Raw genomic sequence first — 22,983 nt, 5'->3', positions numbered from 1 at the left:
GATGGTTGTTTGGCAGAATTCTGATTGGAAGGGTAAAAGTAAGACCAAATGATTCCAATTGACTCCAATTAACACTGACACCAAGTCCCCAAGTCTGTGTTTAAATCAGGTAGATCAAAATTGAGTGTTAATCCAAATTAAAACCTAAGCCATATGTTGCAAAATAATCATCTGTAAACTTGTAATACATTCAGGAGACAAATAAAATAATTAAGCATCAGGTGGGATAGTCACAATAGTCTTTCCACCAGGGCATTCAAGTATTTGGGGCATTACGATTCCAGATGATGAGGATGATGATTGAAAAGACATGTTTCTATGAGGGTAGAATCTTTCAAGAGACTAGATTTCGTTGGGTAGGAAAATGTCACTGGCATAAGAGATTCCCAAAGATACTCAGATCCCAAATCTTAATGTTCAGTAAAACATACATATTTGGTGTTGATATAAACTAATTTTAGCTATGTTTTAATGGCTTTAATTTCATGGGGCTTATCAGTTCTGATTGCTTTTTGCACCCTGCATCATGTTTTTTACTTCAAAAGGGAACAGCATGGTGTAAATTTATGCATGTGAAATTCTTTGATCTTCAAGTTGTCCAAAGGAGGCAGTATTTCAGCAAAATATAATGGACATGGTTATTTGCAGGACAACACAAGCCTCATCTCTCTCTCTCTCCCCCTCCCTCCCTCCCCCCCTCTCTCTCTCTGTGTCTCCACCCACCCACATACATATTCATATACACACACACACTTTCTGATTCACGTTCAGTACATACAACCTCCCTCCCCCCAACTATAATAAAGTATGACCAATTCTGGCTTTCCACTGTCCTTAAGCAAAGTGAATAAAGAGTGTCAATGGCCAGACCCCTTACTTTCTTTCTATTTTAATTCCTCATCTGTGATTATAAGATTAATGACCTAAGGAATTCTAAAGATGAATGAGATAAGAATTGTAAAGCAATTCGTTCACTCCAAGCCTGAGCATTGAAAGGAGGGCTTATTCTGGTTGATATCAGAAAGGACTGGTATAATTAATGACATTAACATCAGTGAGAAAAGTGCATAATGAAGTTGAGACATTTTAAATAGATTCTTTAAAAAAAAAAAAAACCACCCCACTGGCTTGAAGATCTTAAGAGTTTCATTACAATGGTAAAGATATACGATTGCACTTCTACCCATATATCAGCCTGAACATTTTATTCACAAAATGAAACTCTGATTAGATTAGGAGCAGGGTCTCACATTTTAGTTGCTTTATTCCTTTAGTTCCTTTCACTGCAGTATAATCAACTCTCTCTCAGCTGGTAAGATATAACTTGGCAAAAATAGATTTCCCAGTGTGAGAAGACTTAGATAAGTAGCAAAAGTAGGAAGATATTACAAAACTATTTCAGCAAATGTTATGCATTAAATGTGAGTTCTGCTTATAACCACAATCAATGTGCATATTTATTGCACCTTTTTCTCCCTCCACTGTACATAAAAGACTAGAACATTTTTTTCCCTATGTGGGAGACATAATTTCATATCTTCCTTATTCCTGGTATAACCTGATTTAGCATCATACTATTTACTTTTGACTGCGAGAATTCACTTTAACAACTATATATGAAAAGCTTTCATGGGGAAGGTGAGAGTAGCATGTTTGAAAATTAAAATATTTCAGTAATGAAAGCTAGAGAGAAGGATCCAGTTACAATGGCATACTAATTTTCTGTAAACAGGGATAGAGTATATGACTATTTTAAGTGAAATAATCATCATATTAATGAACCACAGTTGCATAGTGGTTAGAATGCAGTACTGCAGGCTACTTCTGCGGACTGCCGGCTGTCTGCAGTTCAAATCTCACCAGGCTCAAAGTTGACTTAGCCTTCCATCCTTCTTAAGTGAGTACAATGAGGACCCAAATTGTTGGGGACAGTAAGCTGACTGTATAAACTGCTTAGAGAGGGCTGTACAGCACTGCAAAGCAGTATATAAGTCTAAGTGCTATTGTGTTGTAGTGCAGTGGCCTAGAGATGAAGATGCTTACATCCCACTCAGGAGGTTGAAAGTTCAATCCTAGGCAGCAACAAATGTTTCTCTATCAGGGCGCAAAGAGAAAATACCTGATGCAAACTCCACATAGGCATCAGGAAGATCATCCGGCAACTAAGCGCTCAACTTCGTTCAGTCGTCCCAACTCCAACCTGATAAAGAGGATTACATCATTGTAAAAAGAAAAAGAAAAAAAAAACACCATTTGTATGGATGAAATTAATAAAATGTATAATAGATCTCTTCACTTATAAAGCCCTTCATGGTATTGGACCTGGGTACTTGAGAGACCGCCTGCTGCCAATTACCTCCACCAGACCGATTAGATCCCACAGATTAGGCCTCCTCCGAATTCCATCCGCCGGCCAGTGTCGACTGTCGACTACCCGGAGGAGAGCCTTCTCTGTGGCTGCTCCGACCCTCTGGAACGAACTCCCCATGGAGATTCGAACCCTCACCACCGTCCAGGCCTTCCGCAAAGCCCTTAAAACCTGGCTGTTCCGACAGGCCTGGGGCTAAAGAACCGTTGCCCCCGTCTCGAATGGTATGACTGCTGTGTGTTTTAAAACATGCATTGTTTTGTGTCATTTTTAATTTTGTCTGTATCCCCCCTTCCCTGGTTTGAGTTGTGAGCCGCCCTGAGTCCCCTTCGGGGGAAAAGGGCGGCATATAAATAAAATCAACATTCAACATTCATTCATTCATGATAGGTGTGGCAAAGCCTTAGTTAATCTTGATAAATGGCCATTTGTTCAAAACCCTCTGAAAAATATTTCAAAGGTGATCTTATTAATAAACAGGCAGAACAGATGAAATCCAGACATGATAATTCCATCAAGGTTGTTAAGAAAATGGGTTTAATCTGGAATGAATTTTGAACTAGGCTCAGGATATCATAGACCAGGGGTATCAAACTCTATTTCTTTGAGGGTGCATCAGGGTTGTGTTTGACCTTGGGGGGGGGGGCTGGGGAGCATGGCTGGAGTGGGTGTGGCCAGCTTGATATCATTCTTGTCGGGGACACCTGTGGCAGCCCAAGCACTCTGCTAACAAACACGAGCTCCTGAGCTCTGTTTTCAGCCTCAACGGCCTCCTGTAACCAGGGGTGGGTTCGGGCAGGCATTATTGCCAGTTCGCTCATAGGCATGCTGTGCGCATGCACGCACATGTGCAGTACAATAAAAATTGTTCTATGCATGCGCAGAAGTAAAAAATAAGATGGTAGTGGCTACGGCGCCGGCCAGAGAACCAATTCAGGGGCATGGCAAGCCTGGGTCACTGCTGATTCCAGCAACCCAGGCCGCCAAATCACTACCGGTTTGGCCAAACTGGGCTGAACCAGTAGAAACCCACCACTGCCTGTAACCCTCTGCCAGTGAAAACGGAATTCGGGAGGACCCTGCTGAGCTGCATTTTTACTGGCAGAGGCACCGCAGGGCAGTCCTTCACTGTTTCCAGGGTAGCCTTGTGGGCCAGATCTAAGCACCCTGCAGGCCAAATCCAGCCCGCAGGCTTTGAGTTTGATACCCCTGCCATAGATGAAGCACTGTCTTGGAGCAAATCAATAGTCTCCTCAAATAGACTTGATTCATCTTCTGACATTTTGAGAGGGAGGAAGAGGGAATAACCCCAAAAAGGAGGTGAAGCCTGAAGGGTCTGCTGATGGGAATCCCTGAAGCAACTCCAAAGGCTTGGTTTCCAAGAACTCTTGGAAATGAAGATGTGCATATCCAAGATATCCACATCCATGACTTATTAAGTATTTCTAGGTTTTGTGTGGGAACATTCGAAACAGTATCTTTTCTGTTGTCCTATTGCTGTGCTAAAGAGACAACCTGTGTAGAAGGACTAAAGGTTCCCTGACTGTATAGTTTATTGGAATAATCTTTTTCTGGAAATCTTTGGAAGAAGACGTCTGCCAGGGATATTTTTCATTACCCTTCTTTCTTACTTTAATGAGAGGCCATAATAAATTCTTAGATCAGGGCTTCAAACCATTCTAGGTACATAGTGAACAAATGTTTATTGTACAATAATGCTATTATGTACTTCTACATAATGAAACTCTTTTGGCTGTTTTCAGTTGTGATGTTTCAAATTAATACAAATAATCGCCTAGCAAGATTATGCATTCATATCTTTGTTCAGTTCTTTCCTAAAGCAGAGGACAATGAACAACAAACATAACAGGCATCTTTCAAATGAATAACCAATAGAAAGCACAATGGATACTGAATTTTCATCCAGAGCAGGTAGCAAGGGCGGGGGTGGTGGTGGTAAATGTTGAGGCATACAGGATGGTGTCATGGTGAAAACGATACAGCTTATCTCCTTGAGTGGGGCAGCATAGCGTCATTACATCAAGCCCTTTGTGCAATGACATCATTGTATACATATTATCATTCTGATCCCATTACAGTCCATTTTGCAGATGGCTCTGATTAAGAGTATCAGGAATTGAATGACTAACAGCAATTAACCATTGTGCACATTCATGAGACTTCATGAAGCCTAAGAAATGTGCACAATGATTAAACATTATGCATGTCAGTCACTGAATAATAATACTCCTAATGTATACATTATTTTACCAGTGAATGTGCACATGAACAGACTATCAAAAGAGAACAGTGCACACATTTGACTACAGACTATGAATGTATGTATGAAGCAACAATATTTTGATCCATTGGCATAATCTCAAGCCCAGGGGAATATGCATAATTTAGGAAAGACAGCTACATATTTTCCATGTTCATTTGGAAGCCACATATACTGTATGATTTCCAAAAATTTGCCAGTTCTCTCTTCATGGGCAATTGTAGACATATTTGCTTTAAATGGCAGTGAAATTCATAGAGGTTTATTTTGCATATAGTATGATATCTAACAAGTTCTTAATTATATTTACTAGTTATATATCTAGTAATATAGTTATGCTATGAAGTGATATACTGTAGTTATATAGTTCTTAGTGCTGTAATTGTTAAGTTATAGTTTTTATGGCATCACCTTGACAAAGCTAACTGAATCAGTCATGGTTAATTATGGGAGATAATCAGAAATAAATTGTTGTTGGATAGACTGGTAAGGCTGAATCAACCTTAAACCTGGTGAGATTTGATCTGCCAAATTGCAGGCAGCCAGCAATCAGCAGAAGTAACTGCAGTACTGCATTCTAACCACTATGCCACTATGATTGGAAAAGCATATGTAGTTAGGCATTAGAACCATCTCACTGTGTCAAATGTTCCACGGGCAAAGTAGAGGTTGAGGATGGGTATGAATGATATCTGAGAGCCAGTTTGCTGTAGTGACTAGAGCATCGGGCTAAAAAATGGGACATTATGAATTCTAGTCTTCTCTGTGGCAGCTCCGGCCCTTTCGAACGAACTCCCCGCAGAGATTCGGACCCTCACCTCTCTCCAGGTCTTCCAAAAAGCCATTAAAACCTGGCTGTGTTGGCAGGCCTGGGGTTGATGAGTTCCCTTCCCCTCTCGATCTGTGTGGCTGTTGGTTGTTTTTAAATGCCTGTATTTGTAGTTTTTTTAGTTTCCCTTTCCCTCCTTGGGTTTGTGCACCGCCCTGAGTCCTGCTGGGAATAGGGCGGCATATAAATAAAACGAAACCTAAACCTAAACCTAGTCCCACTTTAGGCACAAAATCAGCAGAATGACCTTGGGCCAATCCCTTTCTCTGAGCTCTAGGAGGGAGGCAAGGGCCTGTGCCAAGAGCACTGCCCAGACAATTTGTCCAGAATGTCTCTGAGAACTGGACACGATTGAACAGAAGAAAAGAAAATAATTGTGTACATTGCATAAGAGTTCTAACAGGGTAGGCAGTTCCTAGAATGGCTCAGGTTAGTACACCTTAACGCAAGCTAGCAATGGAGAAAGCCCAGTACTTTGAGATAATAGGTAGCATTCATATTGTATGTAATGGGTCAAGAATATATGAGCACTTAGTTGACCTTAGATGACCACAGAAAATTAAGGGTCGATGGACCTGGGTAATGCTTTGTTGACAGACCACCAAAGAACTTCAGAGCTGAAAAGGAGATAAGAAAAAAGCCCAAACAAAAGAGAATAATGGCAAAACACTTTCATGTTGTTGCCAAGAAATCAACATGAATGCATCCTTGTAGCTGTCAGGAATTGAGAATGACCTGAAGAAGATCTTTCAGTTACTACAATAGAATATAGTAGAGCTGGGTAAGTATAGGCAAGTATGTACTGGAATATAAAAGCAAAGAAATGGAGTAGAGTATAGGCAGTCGTCAATTTATGACCATTCAAATTATGACTACCTGCAAAATGTACTTATATCTTGGTTATGATGACTGTTCCCCCATGGTCATATGACTGCATTTTGGATGCTCAGCAATCAGCCCACATTTTTATGTCCTGCAGTCATGTGTTCACAATTTGCAACACTTTCCCCCAAGCCCAAATGGTTTCCTGAAAAATTCCCACCTAATGAACAATAGATTCGTTTAACCATGGATTCATTTAAGCAACCTTGGTGATTAGCTTATTGACAGCCATAGAAAAAAATGGTCATAATATCAGGTTGGACACTTGATAACTGCTTTATGATCATCATGATTTACAAACATAATGGTTAGGCTCAATAGTGGGATTCAGCCAGTTTACACCACTTTGGGAGAACCAGTTGTTAACTTTCTGAGCAGTTGGTGAACTGGTTGTTAGAAGAAATCATTAGAGCAAAGAACCAGTTGTTAAATTGTTTGAATCCCACCACTGGTTAGGCTCAAGGATTACCTGTTGATTAAAGAGCATTCACTGGAATATGCTATTCAGTGCTTTAGCTATCCCTTTGATCAATAATACTTTAAGGTGCAAATCATTGTCATCTCATTATTCATTCCAATGCTTGATCCATGGGTGAGCGACAAAACTTGAGCATTTCAAAAAATGTACAGTGAACCATCCTTTATTGTACACTATAGTAAACAGAGTGAAATATTGAACCCCTTCTGAATGGGATTGCATAGACCTTGCCTGTGGTCTGCTGAGTAGAAGGGAAGATTGCAGACATAAAATAAAGCCTTAATTTGGGGACCGAAGACACACAATTTGATAGCTCATCACAAACTCAGCAGGGAGCTACTGTGTGCTCCATTTCAATCCCTTGTTTTGAGTTTAGATTACAGTGAAAGTAGTTGTTGAGATGACTTCTCAAGAAAACATTTTCTTGTAAAACTGTTTGCAAAAATTAGTATAATTTGTGTTCATACAAAAGCCATATATCCTAGCACCACTTCAATTTCCGTTACTTATATAACAGCATCCCTTAAAGTGTTTGAAAAAGATTGCAATTATCCTTTTCCAATGTTATTAAATTTGTCAGTCTGATAAATTTGTGATGGTGATAATTTTTTAATTATTTTTAACTTTGCCTTTCTGCTTATACAAATGCTCACTGACAGCTTAACAATGATAAAAATAAAATGCCGAATTTAAAACATGAATTGTAAAATCGACAAAACAAGAGACCAATGTGTAAATCAGCTAACAGTTAAAAGCTCAGAAGAGATTAATTTCCCCAAATACGGTAAGAATGAGAATCAAAATCATTTCATAGCCTAGGAACTATACAGGAAAAGTCCTTTTCCCAAAATTTGTTTTGGACAACAGAGGCATCTTCCAAAACTATTTTCCTGTTGATCCTGAGGTTCAACAGGTAGGTTAGAACTTAAAAAAATAAAAAGGACCATGGATTAAACCCACATATATCTGGAGGACCAGCCAGGAGAGCATTCCATCTTCTTTCTCAAGTGCCACAGGCCAAAAGGATTTCCAGATTTTATAGCCAGACCCTCCCACAGTCAATAGAGCAGTCTCCATCCACAATGTGTTATTTTGCTGAATTCAGCAAGAAAAAAAAATCACCTTTATTAACATTTCTGAGCAATTAGGGCAATGGAGCCAAAATATACTGGAAACAGCCTCCTTTTCAGTATTTCTGTTAACATTGAGGGCTTAAGATAAAGTATTTATATCAGTTTTAGATAAATATGAGAATTTCCATCTAAATAAACATTGCCTTTTCTCCTGCCTGTCACTCATTTCTGTTAATCAACACCATTCTAGTGACAGTTTGGATTTATCCTAATTATGTAGAAGCTTTCTGATGAAGAGAATGACACTCCATTTTTTTTGTTTGCTATTCAGTCGGTTTTTATGTTCTTTCTCTTTGATGAATTGCAAAGATAGCAAAATAAATTTCAGTCCTATAACTTGCCTTTTTTGTTTTTTAATTTTGCCTCCCATACTACAACAATCTAGTTGCAGATTCAAATTTGGAAATAGTTTCTGAATTAGTTTAGCAGAGAGCTAGTTGTCAAGTTAAGGAGATAGAAATTATTTATTATCAATTCAATGTATATGCTCTGCAAGCAATTTTGGGTAGCTAATAACTAGTAAAAAAGTAAAAGAACCCCAAAATAATAATTAAAGAAATAGAATAACACTTTCTGCTCAGAAACCATCCAATCATTTTTGAAATGCATTTTTTTTTTTGCAAACCAAATATGTTGAAAGAATAATAGCAGATTCCTGCTCTGTACACATTTTGGTAACTGAAATGTTCTTTTGGAATATGTAATGAATCTCAAAGTTATAAGATAGCAATAGCAATAGCAATAGCAGTTAGACTTATATACCGCTTCATAGGGCTTTCAGCCCTCTCTAAGGGGTTTACAGAGTCAGCATATCGCCCCCACAGTCTGGGTCCTCATTTCACCTACCTCGGAAGGATGGAAGGCTGAGTTAACCTTGAGCCGGTGAGATTAGAACCGCTGAACTGCAGATAACAGTCAGCTGTAGTGGCCTTCAGTACTGCACCCTAACCACTGCACCACCTCGGCTCCCTGAGTTATGCCTATTCAAAGCAACTGCATTAAATGTTCATAAAAGCACTAAATCTCACCAGATGTGACTACTATGATGACATGAATCTATTATAAAGTGGCAGTTCCCACATATGGCTTGATCAAGATTTTAAAAGCCCTATAGAATCCCATTGTTATTCAGAAAGCTGCCTCTTATTGTTTTTCACTGAACCATTGATTACACCAATACTTAAAATCAACAACTAAGACCTGTTCCATATCAGAAAGCTACAACAGGCCAAGAACAACAGAAAAGTAATAAAGATAGTCTGTTCAACCAGTCTGTTCCCATTCTGTTCTCAGTCACTCTCCACTGATCTTGAACCAACTCATAATCATTTTGCTTGGAAAGTACAGTTGTACAAACATTCAGCCCAGTGATAAAAGCTTTCTATTTCTACCCCCCCCCCCACACACACACACAAAACCCTTGGTAACTTTCTACAGCATTGCTAGAAATGCCTGTTGGATTAAAGAATATCAGCCCTTTCTTTTGGTGATTCTCAGCTCTAATCACCAGGTACACAACTGTCAAAGTTGGAAGAAAGTGTGCTTATAATAATACTAATACATCCCAGGTTCGAATCCCAGTAAGGGTATGGCTAGTTGATGAGAGCTAAATAGCTTGAAATAGATCTATACTAGTCTCCCTTTATTTATTTATCAGCACAAATACAACACAAAGTGTGCTTTTTGTATAGAGGTGAGTGTGAATTTTCAAAATTCTAGTACTACCAGAGGATGGGCATTTTCCTGCCTGTGCAGATTTCCAAGACCAACTTCCTTCTAGCCTATTGGACTTTTGGTCATTGGCCATACATGACTAGCCAGTGTAAGAATTATCAGAGCTGCAGCCAAGTTAAGGAAGGCTGATTTGGAAGATGAAAGGAAAAAAAGGGTGTTTTGTAGGGTTGCCCATTTAAAAGAAATACTTTTTTTGATGAATATATACCAATACATGTTTGATGAACATATACCAGTAGCTCCATAATTATCTGTTTACTTCGATCCTTCTTTGGGCGTCTGCACTAAGCAAAAAGTTATTACAGTTATGCAACATACAAACATTATGTTGAAACAGTCTAGCCATCAACTGTAACAACAACATAGTTATAACATGGCACTGTAAAGGGATTTTAACTCTCCTCTATTGCTTTTGGAAGATCTTGTTATTTGTCATATGGACTTTTTCATCCATGAAGCTTAAATATTTTGTTCCCAGGACTCAGGTTATCTTGAGAACTGTATATTCTAGATCAGGGGTGTGAAACTCCCTGGTCGTCGTGTTGTCATCACATGACATATTACGACTTTTTCCCCTTCACTAAAATGGGGTGGGTGTGGCCAGCACATTATGCATTAGGACCACGAGTTTGACACCTCTGTTCTAGATTATACAATCAATTGCAGCCAAGCTGTTGACTCCAGCAGGACACAAAGATCCATCTATTAGAGCGAATGAGGATTCATGAGAGAATAGGTTTTAGATAACTGAATTCTGATTATACGTCTTTTATGCTAAGCATAAAAACATAGGAAAAGGCAGCAGCAAAGTTCTTATTAATCTAAATAATTCTCAGTAGTAGCTATACACCCCTTCATCATATTCAGATCTCCATATTTTGGGATGTCAGCCTAAAAGAATAAGGAAGGAACATGAGGATAAATTGAACACATGCTGTTTTATTGCTTCCTCTCTGCTATTTTCCTATGCATGTCTCAGCTTCATGGATGCAGATTCTTACCTCTGATTTATTCCCTTCGTTAATTGCAGGGTGGCTATGTTATGCTTTGGATAAAACTTCCCTGCTCTCCTAGATATTATTCTATTATCCAATTCTGGAACTGTAGACAAGTGTAAAAACCTGATTTTTCAACAGACCCCCTGAGACAATATTCAAGATCTTTAGTCTTCATCTTTATGATATAGCTTGCTTTTTTGAAAATGACTATGAACTGTTTCTTGCTCATCAGCATTCAGTAAATGTCAAATCTTTAATCTATCCTTTATGCTACTGTTATAAACAGAGATTAATAAATAATCCATGGCGTACTGTGCTACAGTATAATCTTTGTTAGATCAGACTAAATCATTGATCCAGTCACCAATTAAATATTTCCTTGAAATAATAGTTAAGGATTTTATGTTTCATTCTGAATATAGTCCTTGAATATATAATAAAAAAGATAGAGGGAATTTATGAAACCCACAAACTCTAGCTTGGATTTTCACAAATGGTGGATTGCCAATTCTTTTACTAACAGTTCAGGCACACTCCCACACATGCTCCCATGCGTGATGCTTCTGTCCATGTGCAGAAGCATCCAGGCAGGTGGATGGAGGCTCCCGCTGTCGCTACTACTGGTTTGCATGATCTAGGCTGAACCGGGAGCAACCCACTTATGATTTTCACCCAATATTTACTAAATCACATTTCTTATTCAGTTCAATGGGGGAGAAAATCAAAACTGCCATAACAAACATTAACAGCAATCTTGCTCTAGCTCATTGTAACTAATTATACTACTTCTGTGTAGATTTTCAAATTTTTCTATGATTTGAATAATCCAAAACTTTTATTTCGGGAGTGGGGGCTGACAAGGAAAGAGTGAAGAATAGCTAGTTTGGTACCTGCATTATCTGATGGGCAGTTTGTTACTTAGTTTGATAGACACAATGTTAAATGATAGACCAGACATTACTCTAGAGCAGGGGTGTCAAACTAAATTTCATTGAGGGCCACACCAGGGTTGTGTTTGACCTTAGTGGGCTGGGGTGGGTATGGCCAGCTTGATGTTAGTTGTGTAGGAGCCACCTGTGGTAGACCGAGTGCTTTGCCATGAAAACAGACTCCCGAGCTCCGTTTTTGGCCGTGACAGCCTCCTGAAACCCTGTGGGCGGCCCTCCTAAGCTCCGTTTTCACTGGCAGAGGCACCGTGGGCCTACACTGTTTCCAGGGTGTCCCCAGGGCCAGATCTAAGCACCCCACAAACCAGATCTGACTCTCAGCCCTTGAGTTTGACACCCCTCCTCTAGAGATTTTGATTTATTACAATGACATCCAGCTTCACTGAAATACTTTTAGAAAAAGTGCTTCAGCAGAATCACATGATGTTCAAGAAAGAGAACTGAATAAGGTAAATGGAGAGCCCTAACAGTAGCTTTGGAGATCAACAGGGGGTGGAGAGACAGGAAAGAACGGAGTCTCTGAAAAAGTGACAATTCTTGAGAGACAGTGTGCTGAGCTGAGAGGAATGAAAATATAATTTGTGAAGAGTTGCTGTTAGCATGGGGTGTGTTCTGAGAACTACTAATTGTGCAATGTGGAGACAGAATGACTGCTTCATTCTGCAGAAGACAGGCTGTTGCACAAATTATAGCTTATGCTAGTTTTTAAAAAGTGGTCAAGCCAAGCAAGAAAACAGAGATTTGGAAGAGCAATTTAGAAGAAGAGTTCTAGAGTAAGAGTAGATCTCTATCAACTTTTTTTTCCCTCCCAGTCACCTAAATCAAAAAAGATCTACTTGGAAAATCCATGCACTTGAGAAGGGAAGAGCAGGAATAAAGAAAACTTTTAAAAAATTGATGGGACCCAGTAGATAGAAAATGAATGGACAACTGTAACTTGCAATTCTTGTGGCATGTTTGTGTTATTATCTGGAAACAACCTGACATGCATTTGCAAAAAGTGCAAACCTATAGTGCTTGAATGATAAAACAGAAGCAGAGGTTTGGAACAGCAGATAGATAAACATACTCATAAAATAGGATGAAGATTGCATCAAGCAACAGGAGCTAATCAAAGAATCATCTCCATGTAAAAGAGAATCAACTTAAGGAGTGAATGAGAACAAAAGTGAGAAGGAAGAGGCCCAGAAGACTTCTATGCCACTTAGAATTCGCTTTAAATCCTTACAGGCTCTCTGTATATAAGGATAAGAAGAAAGAGACATTTCTGAGCAGAAGGCAGGATGGTGCATCTCTGAAGCACAAAGAGGATGCTATGTGGCCCTTCAAGAAGATCATGGTAGTTAGTAACTCATTGTTATAAGGAACTAAAATGCACATGTGCCAGTTGGACCCATTTGTCTGTGAATATGGTAATGCTGTTGCCCAGAAGAACAGACCAGGGAAATATTTGAACATTATCCAAATCTGCTAAAAAGTAGATTTGGACAATGTTCAAATATTTGACAATATGACAATACATGTCTCACATAGATAAGTAAGATGGAAACTAAAACGTATCCGTCTTACTCATCTATGTTGGCCTTATGATCTTGTCAAGAATAGCTAAAGATGCTATTGACTTCTAGGCCTAAAAATGATACTTGTAAATCTGGGGGATCATATTATGTTTTCATCCATCGTTCATACTATGTTCTGTTTATGGAAGAGGACTAAAAGAGCAAAGAACTATGTTGCAAATGAATGACTCGCTACACAAATCATGGGCACAAGAGAGATTTGGTTTCTGAGACTATAATCTGAACAATCTGGATGACAGATTGATGGCAAGCAACGAGTTGCACCTCAAAAAGACTGGCAAAAATGTGTTCACTAAAGTATAATGAGGTTCATCAGGAAGGCTTCACCCTAAATCCTCTGAGGGTTGGAAGTGAAAATCAATTCAGAAGTAAGCAAATAAAGATTTGTGTGTATCTGTCATGTCAACTATCACACCTCAATGAAAATTCTGAAAAAAATACTAGTTCATGAAGTTCACAACCCTCAAGCAGTACAGTTCAGAGGTTGGGGAAAAATCTAGTTAATAGGCAAAATACAGAATCAGAAAGGTAATTCCCATGAGTGAAAGACATGTGGTGAAAATGATACTACCATCACTCAAAAGGAATAGAAATAACATAAATGAAGGATGAATTGCACTGTGTGTTAAAGCTATGTCTACTTGCTCAGAGATCATCTCAGAGGACATCTGGATTAAAATGAATGAAGAAAAGCACTACTGATGTGAGTATAGTATCTTCTATCACCTTCCCAAACAAAGGGGAAATATGGATGATAACTTACTAAACCAAAGTGTGGATCTTTTGAGGAAGTATGAAATAGGAAGGAAGAAGGACTTAAGTCCCTCAACATTTATTGAAAGACAAATTTACCAAGCATGGTCCTTCCAAGAAATTCCTCATTTATCTTGCTGAAAACTTTGTCCTTCAGGGAACAAAGGCATCAGAAGCAACTACCCTTGAAATGTAACTAACTAATAGAGAATATTTAATTGATGAAGTGGAAGTATCAGAACACTGAAGGAAAACCTAGTAGCAATTCTTGATCTTTAGAGGAACTAAAGCTGAATGCAGTTAAATGTGTATCTTGGACTTCAGGAAAATAGATTTTAATAAATTGAGACCAACAAATAATAGAATTCCACTGAAAAATTAATGGCAATAGGAGATCAAGATGGGCCAGATCTCCTAAATAAAAATATAATAGAAATTAAGAAGACAAAAAGAATCCAGTTTAAAAGGTACTTTCTTCTATACAGTTTTATATGAACCTGGTAGAGTTGCATGTGGAAAATAATATTTTGTTTGTCCATTGTGAAAAAGAGAGTTATTGAAATATGTTCCAGCAGAGATGATTTTCTTGTTCTCCTAGCAATTTATTCAGAAGTCCATTTTGCACAGCTGTTGTTCATCTAATTAGAGTTCAGCATCTTGGTATCATAAATTTGTAGACCTTTAACTCTGTGTGTGTGTGTGTCTGTGTCTGTGTCTCTGTGTGTGAAATGTCCAGCTTATACCTTAGGAAAACACTGGACTGAAATTTAGAATAGAAGAATTAAATCACCGGGGGGGGGGTTGTATGTTTAAAGTTGTATTTGTATTTGTATGTCTTATTAAAAAAATTATATAACCAGTAAAGATATTTTTTTTAAAAGAAGAAGAATTAAATCACTGGGACTAGCACAAAGTTTTGTTTTGAATCACATAATCTTTTGTATGCAGATTAGTTAGCTTTTCAATCTGTGTGCAGAGATCAATAAAGAAAGCATGTTTTGGGAAATTCATCTGAGCTAATGGGAGTTCTGCTTTCTTTTCACTGGAATTCCATTAGCTGCTTAAGAAAGTTCGATGTAGAAGAAAGATGCTTTCTCTCAATGTGGAAAGAAATCCTTGTTCCCCACATCACATTCAGTAGGATTTTTCTACTCTTTCCGAAGCATTTCAAAATATTTGAAGAACTTCTGCATGAAGCAAGGGGAAGGAAATCTGGTTTAACCACTGAATTACTTGCTCCAAGTGTGGACTGAACCTAAAGAAAACATGTTATTTATGAAATTATATTTCTGAAATTTGGTTTTTTCATTTTCAAGATCGAAAGGAAACACTAAATCAAATAGTTTCTGGGTCAAAATGGCTATATTCCTTATTTGTATGAATTTCCATATCATCTCCATACCATTTCGTTCTACCATCATCACTACCAACTCAACTTGAAAAAAAATATATACTACTGTTTCTTCGAGTGGATATTAGATACTACAGGAACATTGTCAACATTTTTTTTTCAGCCCTTGGCAAAGCATAAGGAAAAATCTGTTTAGAATACTGTACCTTGCTTTCAGCTTAATATATAACTACTGGTAGTAGGACCAAGCCTTCCAATAAAATTCCAAATAGTGGTGCAGAATTTCAAGCAGCTTCATATTAAGCTCTGCAGCTCTTAACAAATCCATGTAAGTATAATTTCTGTAGATATAAAGACTTAGCTATGTTTTAGGGGAGATCCACTTCCTTTTCTGCAGTAATTTGAAGACTCACAATCTAATCCTATATTTGTGGATTTGGTAAGACATTTGTATCAGTATGAATAATATCTCAATCTGAAAATCTGAAACTTTCCAAAAAAAGGGAATACACTGCAAATAGGAATTAGCCACAAATATACTTTTTATCCAGTAGTTAAAGATGCTAACATTCTTCCATGATATATAGAGATATACGGTGTTAGGTGAGCTCCCCGTTGGGAGAGCGAGTGCGTTCAGAGAAGCATTGTGAGAGTACTGTTGGAGAACACACAAACCAGCATACAGAGACACTGCAGTTTAAATAGGCTTTTACTTTCGTGGAAATAGAGGTATCAGAGTCCATCAAACAGTGCAAGTCGTATTCGGTAAGAACAGTCAGTCGTCAACATCTTTCAGATAAGGGATAATCTAAATAGCATACTCCAAAATCATACAAACAGTCCAGTACACAAAGTTGTAGCAGTTGCAAAACTTACAATAGCTCACACTGATCTCCACACAGCACTTCTAACAGCCAGCTTCCAAACACTCAGACCAGATCAGCATCTAACAGTGATTCTGGCTCCATCTTACGGCCGATTGAGGAAACAGCAACCAATCACATTTACAGCATGATTTAAAGAAACAGGTATAGCATTGTTACATGATTTATATATTGCCAACCCAACCATTAGATTATATTCCTAACATACAGAATATTTGCATTTTCAGCAAGCATTGGAAGTTTTACATGAGATCTAGTGCAGTATGGTACTTAAGATATTTGACTGGGGAGACCTTGATTCAAATTCACCTGCAGCCAAGAAAGTTTACTGGATGACTTTTGGCTAGACCAAAGCTACACCACAGACAAAGCTACACCACAGGATGGTTGTTCTGGGGAAAATCTAGTGGAAGAAATGCTGTATGCTTTTGAGCTTATTATAAATATGCTGTGTTTTTAGTTTATAATTCCATAGCACATTTTCTAGACACCAATCTTCATTACTGTCATGTATTCTTAGAGAACTTAGATGGGAATGATGGCATCTCTTCAGAAGCTGGACCTGCATCATCATCATCATCATCATCATCATCATCATCATCATCATCATCATCATTTGCTGGGTTTGTATGCCGCCCACTCTCAAGAGACTCAGGGCGGCTTACAGATAAAAAGGGAAGGGGGATACAAAAATTAAAAAACAAAAAAAAATACCACAACATTCATAACTTAGGATGGGGCTGGATAAATCAACAGCCCCAGGCCTGCTGGAACAGCCAGGTCTTGGTCACTTTGCGGAAGGCCGGAAGGGTAGTAAGGGTCCGGATCTCCACAGGAAGATCGTTCCATAGGGCGGAGCAACTACAGAGAAGGCCCTCCCCCAGGGAGTCACCAGCCGACATTGACCGGCAGATGGAATCTGGAGGAGGCCTAGTCTGTGAGATCATGTTTTCAGCAATCCCCAACAATGGGTTACAAAATAATCTACATCAATGGTTTTCAATCTTTTCTTCACCACAGAACAGCACAACCTTTTGTAGTCATGGAGCATGGCCACTGACCACCAAAACTTTATTCAAGATTCAAAGCACTAGACTTCACTAGACTATTAATTTCAATTTTCTCATTAAGGGCCTTCAAATTTGGAGAGAAGGGGGAATAGGTTATACACCAAAACCTGCTAACTGAATGGGGCTATCAGGGGGTCAGTTTTAATGCAACAGAGAAAGGTGGAAATGATCTATTCTAAGTAACATCATCTTTTTGGAGGGGCAAAAGTTTTTGGAATGACATTGGGCAAGAAAAGTTACTTCTTTTCTCGCTTTCAATAAACTAAATAGAGCAAGAAAATAACCTTTTTGTTTCATAGAACCTAGACTAAAGATTAATGAAAGATATATTAAAGGTAAAGGTTCCCCTCACACATATGTGCTAGTTGTTCCTGACTCTAGGGAGCAGTGCTCATTTCCATTTCAAAGCCAAAGAGCCAGCTCTGTCCAAAGACATCTCCGTGGTCATGTGGCCGGCATGTCTAAACACCAAAGCAAATGGAACGCTGTAACTTCTCACCAAAGGTTTTTTCTACTTGCATTTTTACATGCTTTCAAACTGCTAGGTTGTCAGAAGCTGGGACATCCCTAGTGCCATGTAATGGAGCTCACTCTGTTACATAGTGCTAGGGATTTGAACCAGTGAACTGCTGACCTTTCTGATTGACAAGCTCAGAGTCTTAGCCACTGAGCCACCACATCACTCCACTGAGCCACCACGTCCCTCAACATATATTACAGAATTCTAAATCCAGAAATTTCATACATATATAAAAATGATTAGAAGTCATAGTTGCTTCACATAGAAATCTATTTCTGGAAATCTCAAAACTTTAATTCAGCAGCATAATCTGAGTTGCAGAGGGATTTGGGAATCCTTGGTGATCTAATGGTAGCTTGGGATTCAGCATTCAGTTATGGGGTTTTCTGTTTCTTGCCATGATTTTCCTGTATTCCAAGGAAAAAGTACAGGAATTTGATTCTATTTCTTAATTCTCACATGCTGGAAAGCATGACCTTAATCCTTTGTTCCTTGATCTACAGTCCAGGAAATGAAGGACTGGACAGGGTGAGGATAGAGAGAAAGCTGAATTTTGTAGAACAAAAAGAAAAGAAAAAGCTGCTATATTCTAATCATATATACCCATTTCAATTTGTTGTAATTTAGCTGTATTCAAGCAATAATTCTTAGCTTTCATCTTTTCCAGGATTTGATCTTCATATCCTAAATAATTTTCTTAGACTTTCAAGAAAAGGAATGAGTCTCTATAGGGTTTACAACATGTGAATCATGGGAAGCAGGCCAATGTTGTTTAACTAGATTTGTCTTCAATTCTTGAACAAAAGATTTTTGAAATTCCAAGTGTTATAACTTTAATATATATTACTTTTGGTTACAGCTTGAAAGTGAAGCCTAACTCTGTAATTGGAATCGTGTTGGTTGTGAACAGCAACAGGGACTGAAAATCTGTTGCCTTGTTCCTCAGGAATGGCTAACCTACCAAGGAAGAGGCATGTGTTTTGTCTCAGAACTGGGATCTTTCATTTTCATGAAATCATAGAATTTTAGAAGTGACCACAAAGATCATGCAGTCTGATTCTCTGTAATGTTCAGGAAAACCAATTAAATCATTCAGATGTGGCTGCCATATATATATGCTGGTCTTGTTGTATTCGGGCCTTTTCCCGTGTAAGATTGAGATTGCCTTGGCAACGCTTCAGCGAGGTCTCACTCTCCATCTTCAGGCTGGGTTTCATGTTGTAACGGCCTGGGTGGTGGGTGGGGCTCGTTTGTTGACTAGGGCTGGTTTTCAGAAGTCTGGTAGGTGGGAGATATCGTCAGACATCTGGAAACCAGATATCTGGAAACCAGCCTAGTCAACAAACAAGCCCCACCCACCACCCAGGCCATTACAACATGAAACAACAATAGACACACAGCCAGCACCAATTAGCACCAATCTACCAATCATGATACAACCACATCAATCATTCCACTTACTGAAAAAAAAGCCAGTACTCCACACACCCCCACCAAGATTTATGGAAAGATGGCAGCTCCGCTCACACTTTAACCCCAAAACCCAGCCTGAAGATGGTGAGTGAGACCTGACTTTCTTTTGCCCACCTGTGCTCACAGCAGAGTTCAGGCGGGCTGCAACAAGCTCAGGCAGGCTGCCACGAGCCCAGCCGGGTGAAAGAAAGTGCTTTAGTCAGTGGGGTGTCGCGGGAAAGGAGAGAATGCCTGAGCATTGCATTTATTAAAGAAAAAAGAAAAAAAGGAAATTTGAAGGAAAAGAGGGAGCGTGGGGTGGGGGGGCATCAGAAACAGAGAAAGAGAGGAGGAGGAAGAGTGAGCGCAACGCTGCAGTTTTAAACAGAATGACAGAATTGAAGCCTCTAAAAAATGTGCCCTCTACTATGAGGCAGGAGAACTGCGTGCCTCAACTACCTCAGGAATTTTTTAGGCTTTTAACCCTCGCTCAACTCTGCTCAAGTGCCTAAAAAGTCAGACTAGATGAGGCATGCAGTTCTCCTGCCTCATAGTAGAGGGCGCTTTTTAGAGGCTTTTTTAAACAGGCAGTCATTCACGGTGTGGCAGCAGCTAGCTAGCCTAACCTCAGCACTCGCCTTTTCCCATTTACAATTTTTTTTCCTTTTCATGATTGACAGCGGTGAGGCTGTGCCTCCCCTGCCTCCCCTGACTGCACGTCACTGGATATAAATATAGATATAGATACACATAGATAGATAGATAGATAGATAGATAGATAGATAGATAGATAGATAGATAGATAGATAGATAGATAGATAGATAGATAGATAGATAGACAGACAGACAGACAGACAGACAGACAGACAGACAGACAGACAGACAGACAGACAGACAGACAGACAGACATGATAGATAGATAGATAGATAGATAGATAGATAGATAGATAGATAGATAGATAGATAGATAGATAGATAGATAGATGATAAATAGATATTTTTATGTGTTCGTGTGTGTATTATAATTTCTGTTCTGGTTTCAGTCGGAATGAAAAAATGTTTCCCTACCATTTTAACTATGACACACTTTTATTTATTTAAACACTATGTTCTTCTCACTTATCTTTTCTTGAAGTTCCTTCAAATTGTCCTCAAAAGACTGAAACCTCTTCATTGTCTTCCCTTGAACCCTCTCTAACCTACCAATATTTTCTGGAAATTTGGTCCCCAAAATTTTCTACCCTACACTCTCACCAAGTGAAGAAAAATAATGACTTCAATGTCTTTGATACAATGTTCATTTAATATAGCCCAGAATACCATTAGTCATTTTAGTAATTACTAGCTGATAACCCAGCATTGCTGGGGGATTTATTTATTCTAATCCTGTATTAGACAGGAAAAGCCCTATATTGAGTCAGAGGTGGGTTGCTAATTTTTTTATTACTACTGGTTCTGCATGCCCAGAAGCGTCCAGGTGGGTGGGTGGAGCTTCCCACTGCCGCTACTATCAGTTCAGCCAATCCGGGCTGAACTGGCAGCAACCCACCTCTGGACTGAGTGATGTTCAGTTCATTGTTAGTAACCACCTCCAAATCCATATTCATTCATATTCACCCAGCTTTTTATTGGACAAACATGCTGGAAAGAATTCCCCTGAAAATGCAATCGTTGCTGTGGTCACTTGAGGACAAGTTCCAGACTGACTGACAGACAGACTGACTGACCACATTTATGCCCCATTGCAAATAGACCCTCAGTAACTCCCACTCTCTCCATGGATAAATTTTTGGAGGATAGCATGGGAACGCTTCAGCATGTGTGTTTGGAGAAGTCGAGGTGGCGTAGTGGTTAGAGTGCAGTACTGCAGGCCACTTCAGCTGACTGCTAGCTGCAGTTCGGCGGTTCAAATCTCACCGGCTCAAGGTTGACTAAGCCTTCCATCCTTCCGAGGTGGGTGAAATGAGGACCCAGACTGTGAGGGCAATATGCTGACTCTGTAAACCGCTTAGAGAGGGCTGAAAGTCCTATGAAGTGGTATATAAGTCTAACTGCTATTGCTATTGTTATTGCTAAGTCACTGAAATGGTAGTTATGAATCTTCACCGGTGGAAAATTTGGGAAGAACTTTTAAACAGGCACAGTGGCCCTGTTTCTTTAAGGAAGAGTGGATGAGATAAGAAAGATGGCCAAGAGATCTCTGAGGAGAAGGCATGATTGTTTTCCTACTTGGTTCAGAAGAATATTTCATTTTCTCTTATATGCCTCTCCTTTACCAGAGCCGAAGGACAGAAATCTCTTAAAGCAGAAGATAACTGGTATGAATAATTCATACCATCTAATTTCACACCATTTCAACTTCTTTGCTGCCTTGTAATTAACACATACAGATTATTTAAGGAAGAGAGAAAATTGCTTTTAAATGCAGGTAGAAGGATACCATTGGCTAGCCCTCTGGAACAATGTGTAATAATTACACCTTTCTCCAAGAATTGACTGGCATGATTAAGCCTCCTGTAGTCACCTTCACCCTTTGTTTTGGAAGAACAGGTAATAGCAATTCTGAAAGAGAACATGAAAGGTCTTAGTTTCACAGTGGGTGTGTATGTTTGTGTGGGGTTTTTTTTATAGAAAAGGTGTGTGGTTCTTTTCTGCTCCAGTAGCCTGCTGTAATAGGAGAAACAAAACACATTTCTATCAATGCTGTTCTTTTCATCCTCTCTGCCCTAATAAATTTCCACTGTTTTGAAAACCAGAAGATTGGATTTAACATGGAGATTAGATATTTGCTCTATTCCATTAAGAATAAAGGGAATTACTTTGGGATCAAAGTTGACATAGGTTAGTTCAAGAATAATTTGGCATAAATGGGAAAATAATGTTCGAAAGTTAACTCCAGCATTACTTTCATTTTTTTTTCTTTTCAACCCTTCACTCTGTAGCCCAGAAGCTGGCCAGATGGAGCTTATCATTGCCAGGGCATTTGAGACACCTAAAAGGATGCTCACCACTTCTCACAAGAAATGAAGAATGGCAAAGTCAAAGATCATGAAATTTCATAAACATTTTTAGGAGATTTCAGTATTCTCATACAAAGTTTTACAGTGAGATTTCTTCTTCATAGTCTGGTTTATCTATAATTTTTATTCCATTCTGGCAAAAAGGTGGAAAATATCATGGGCACTTTAACAAAGCATATTATAAAGGAGATTATCCTTTCTAATTTCTATAAATTTGGGGAGACTGGATCATTATTTAATATTCTAATATTCCTGAAGTTTGTAGGATTTTGATTTTTTTAAGCTGTTGTAGATCCCATTTGGCATTTTTCTGCCCATGGTAGCTACTTTTCTGCTTTTCTCAGTTCATTCCTCTGAATCAGGTAAAACTGACATGAGACACCCTACAACCTCTCACAAAGCAGTTTAGATACCTGTAAAGCTGAGAATCTTCTCTGAACAGAGTTGGCAGTTTTCACATTTCTCTAGTTTACAAGTCTCCCCAATTTTTCCCAATGGCATATATGAAAGAGATATTCTAAAGCAACTTTAAATGGTTCTGTGAGAAAAGTGTCAGAATAGACAGTTTTCTGGTGAAATCATAGGCCAGGAATTAGAGTTCAGAAGTAGATACTGTAAGTATGTAAAAAGAGACAGGTTTGTAGCTGCAATTGTCAAAAAAAAAATGAAGAGAGGGAGATGCAACCAGGAATTGGCTGAATGC

Source organism: Thamnophis sirtalis, unplaced genomic scaffold (genome assembly GCF_051295495.1).
Source record: "Thamnophis sirtalis isolate CommonGarterSnake01/CBP01778 unplaced genomic scaffold, rThaSir2_p1.2 scaffold_3, whole genome shotgun sequence".
NCBI classification, from domain to species: domain Eukaryota; kingdom Metazoa; phylum Chordata; class Lepidosauria; order Squamata; family Natricidae; genus Thamnophis; species Thamnophis sirtalis.
Note: the sequence above shows the minus strand (reverse complement) of the source record.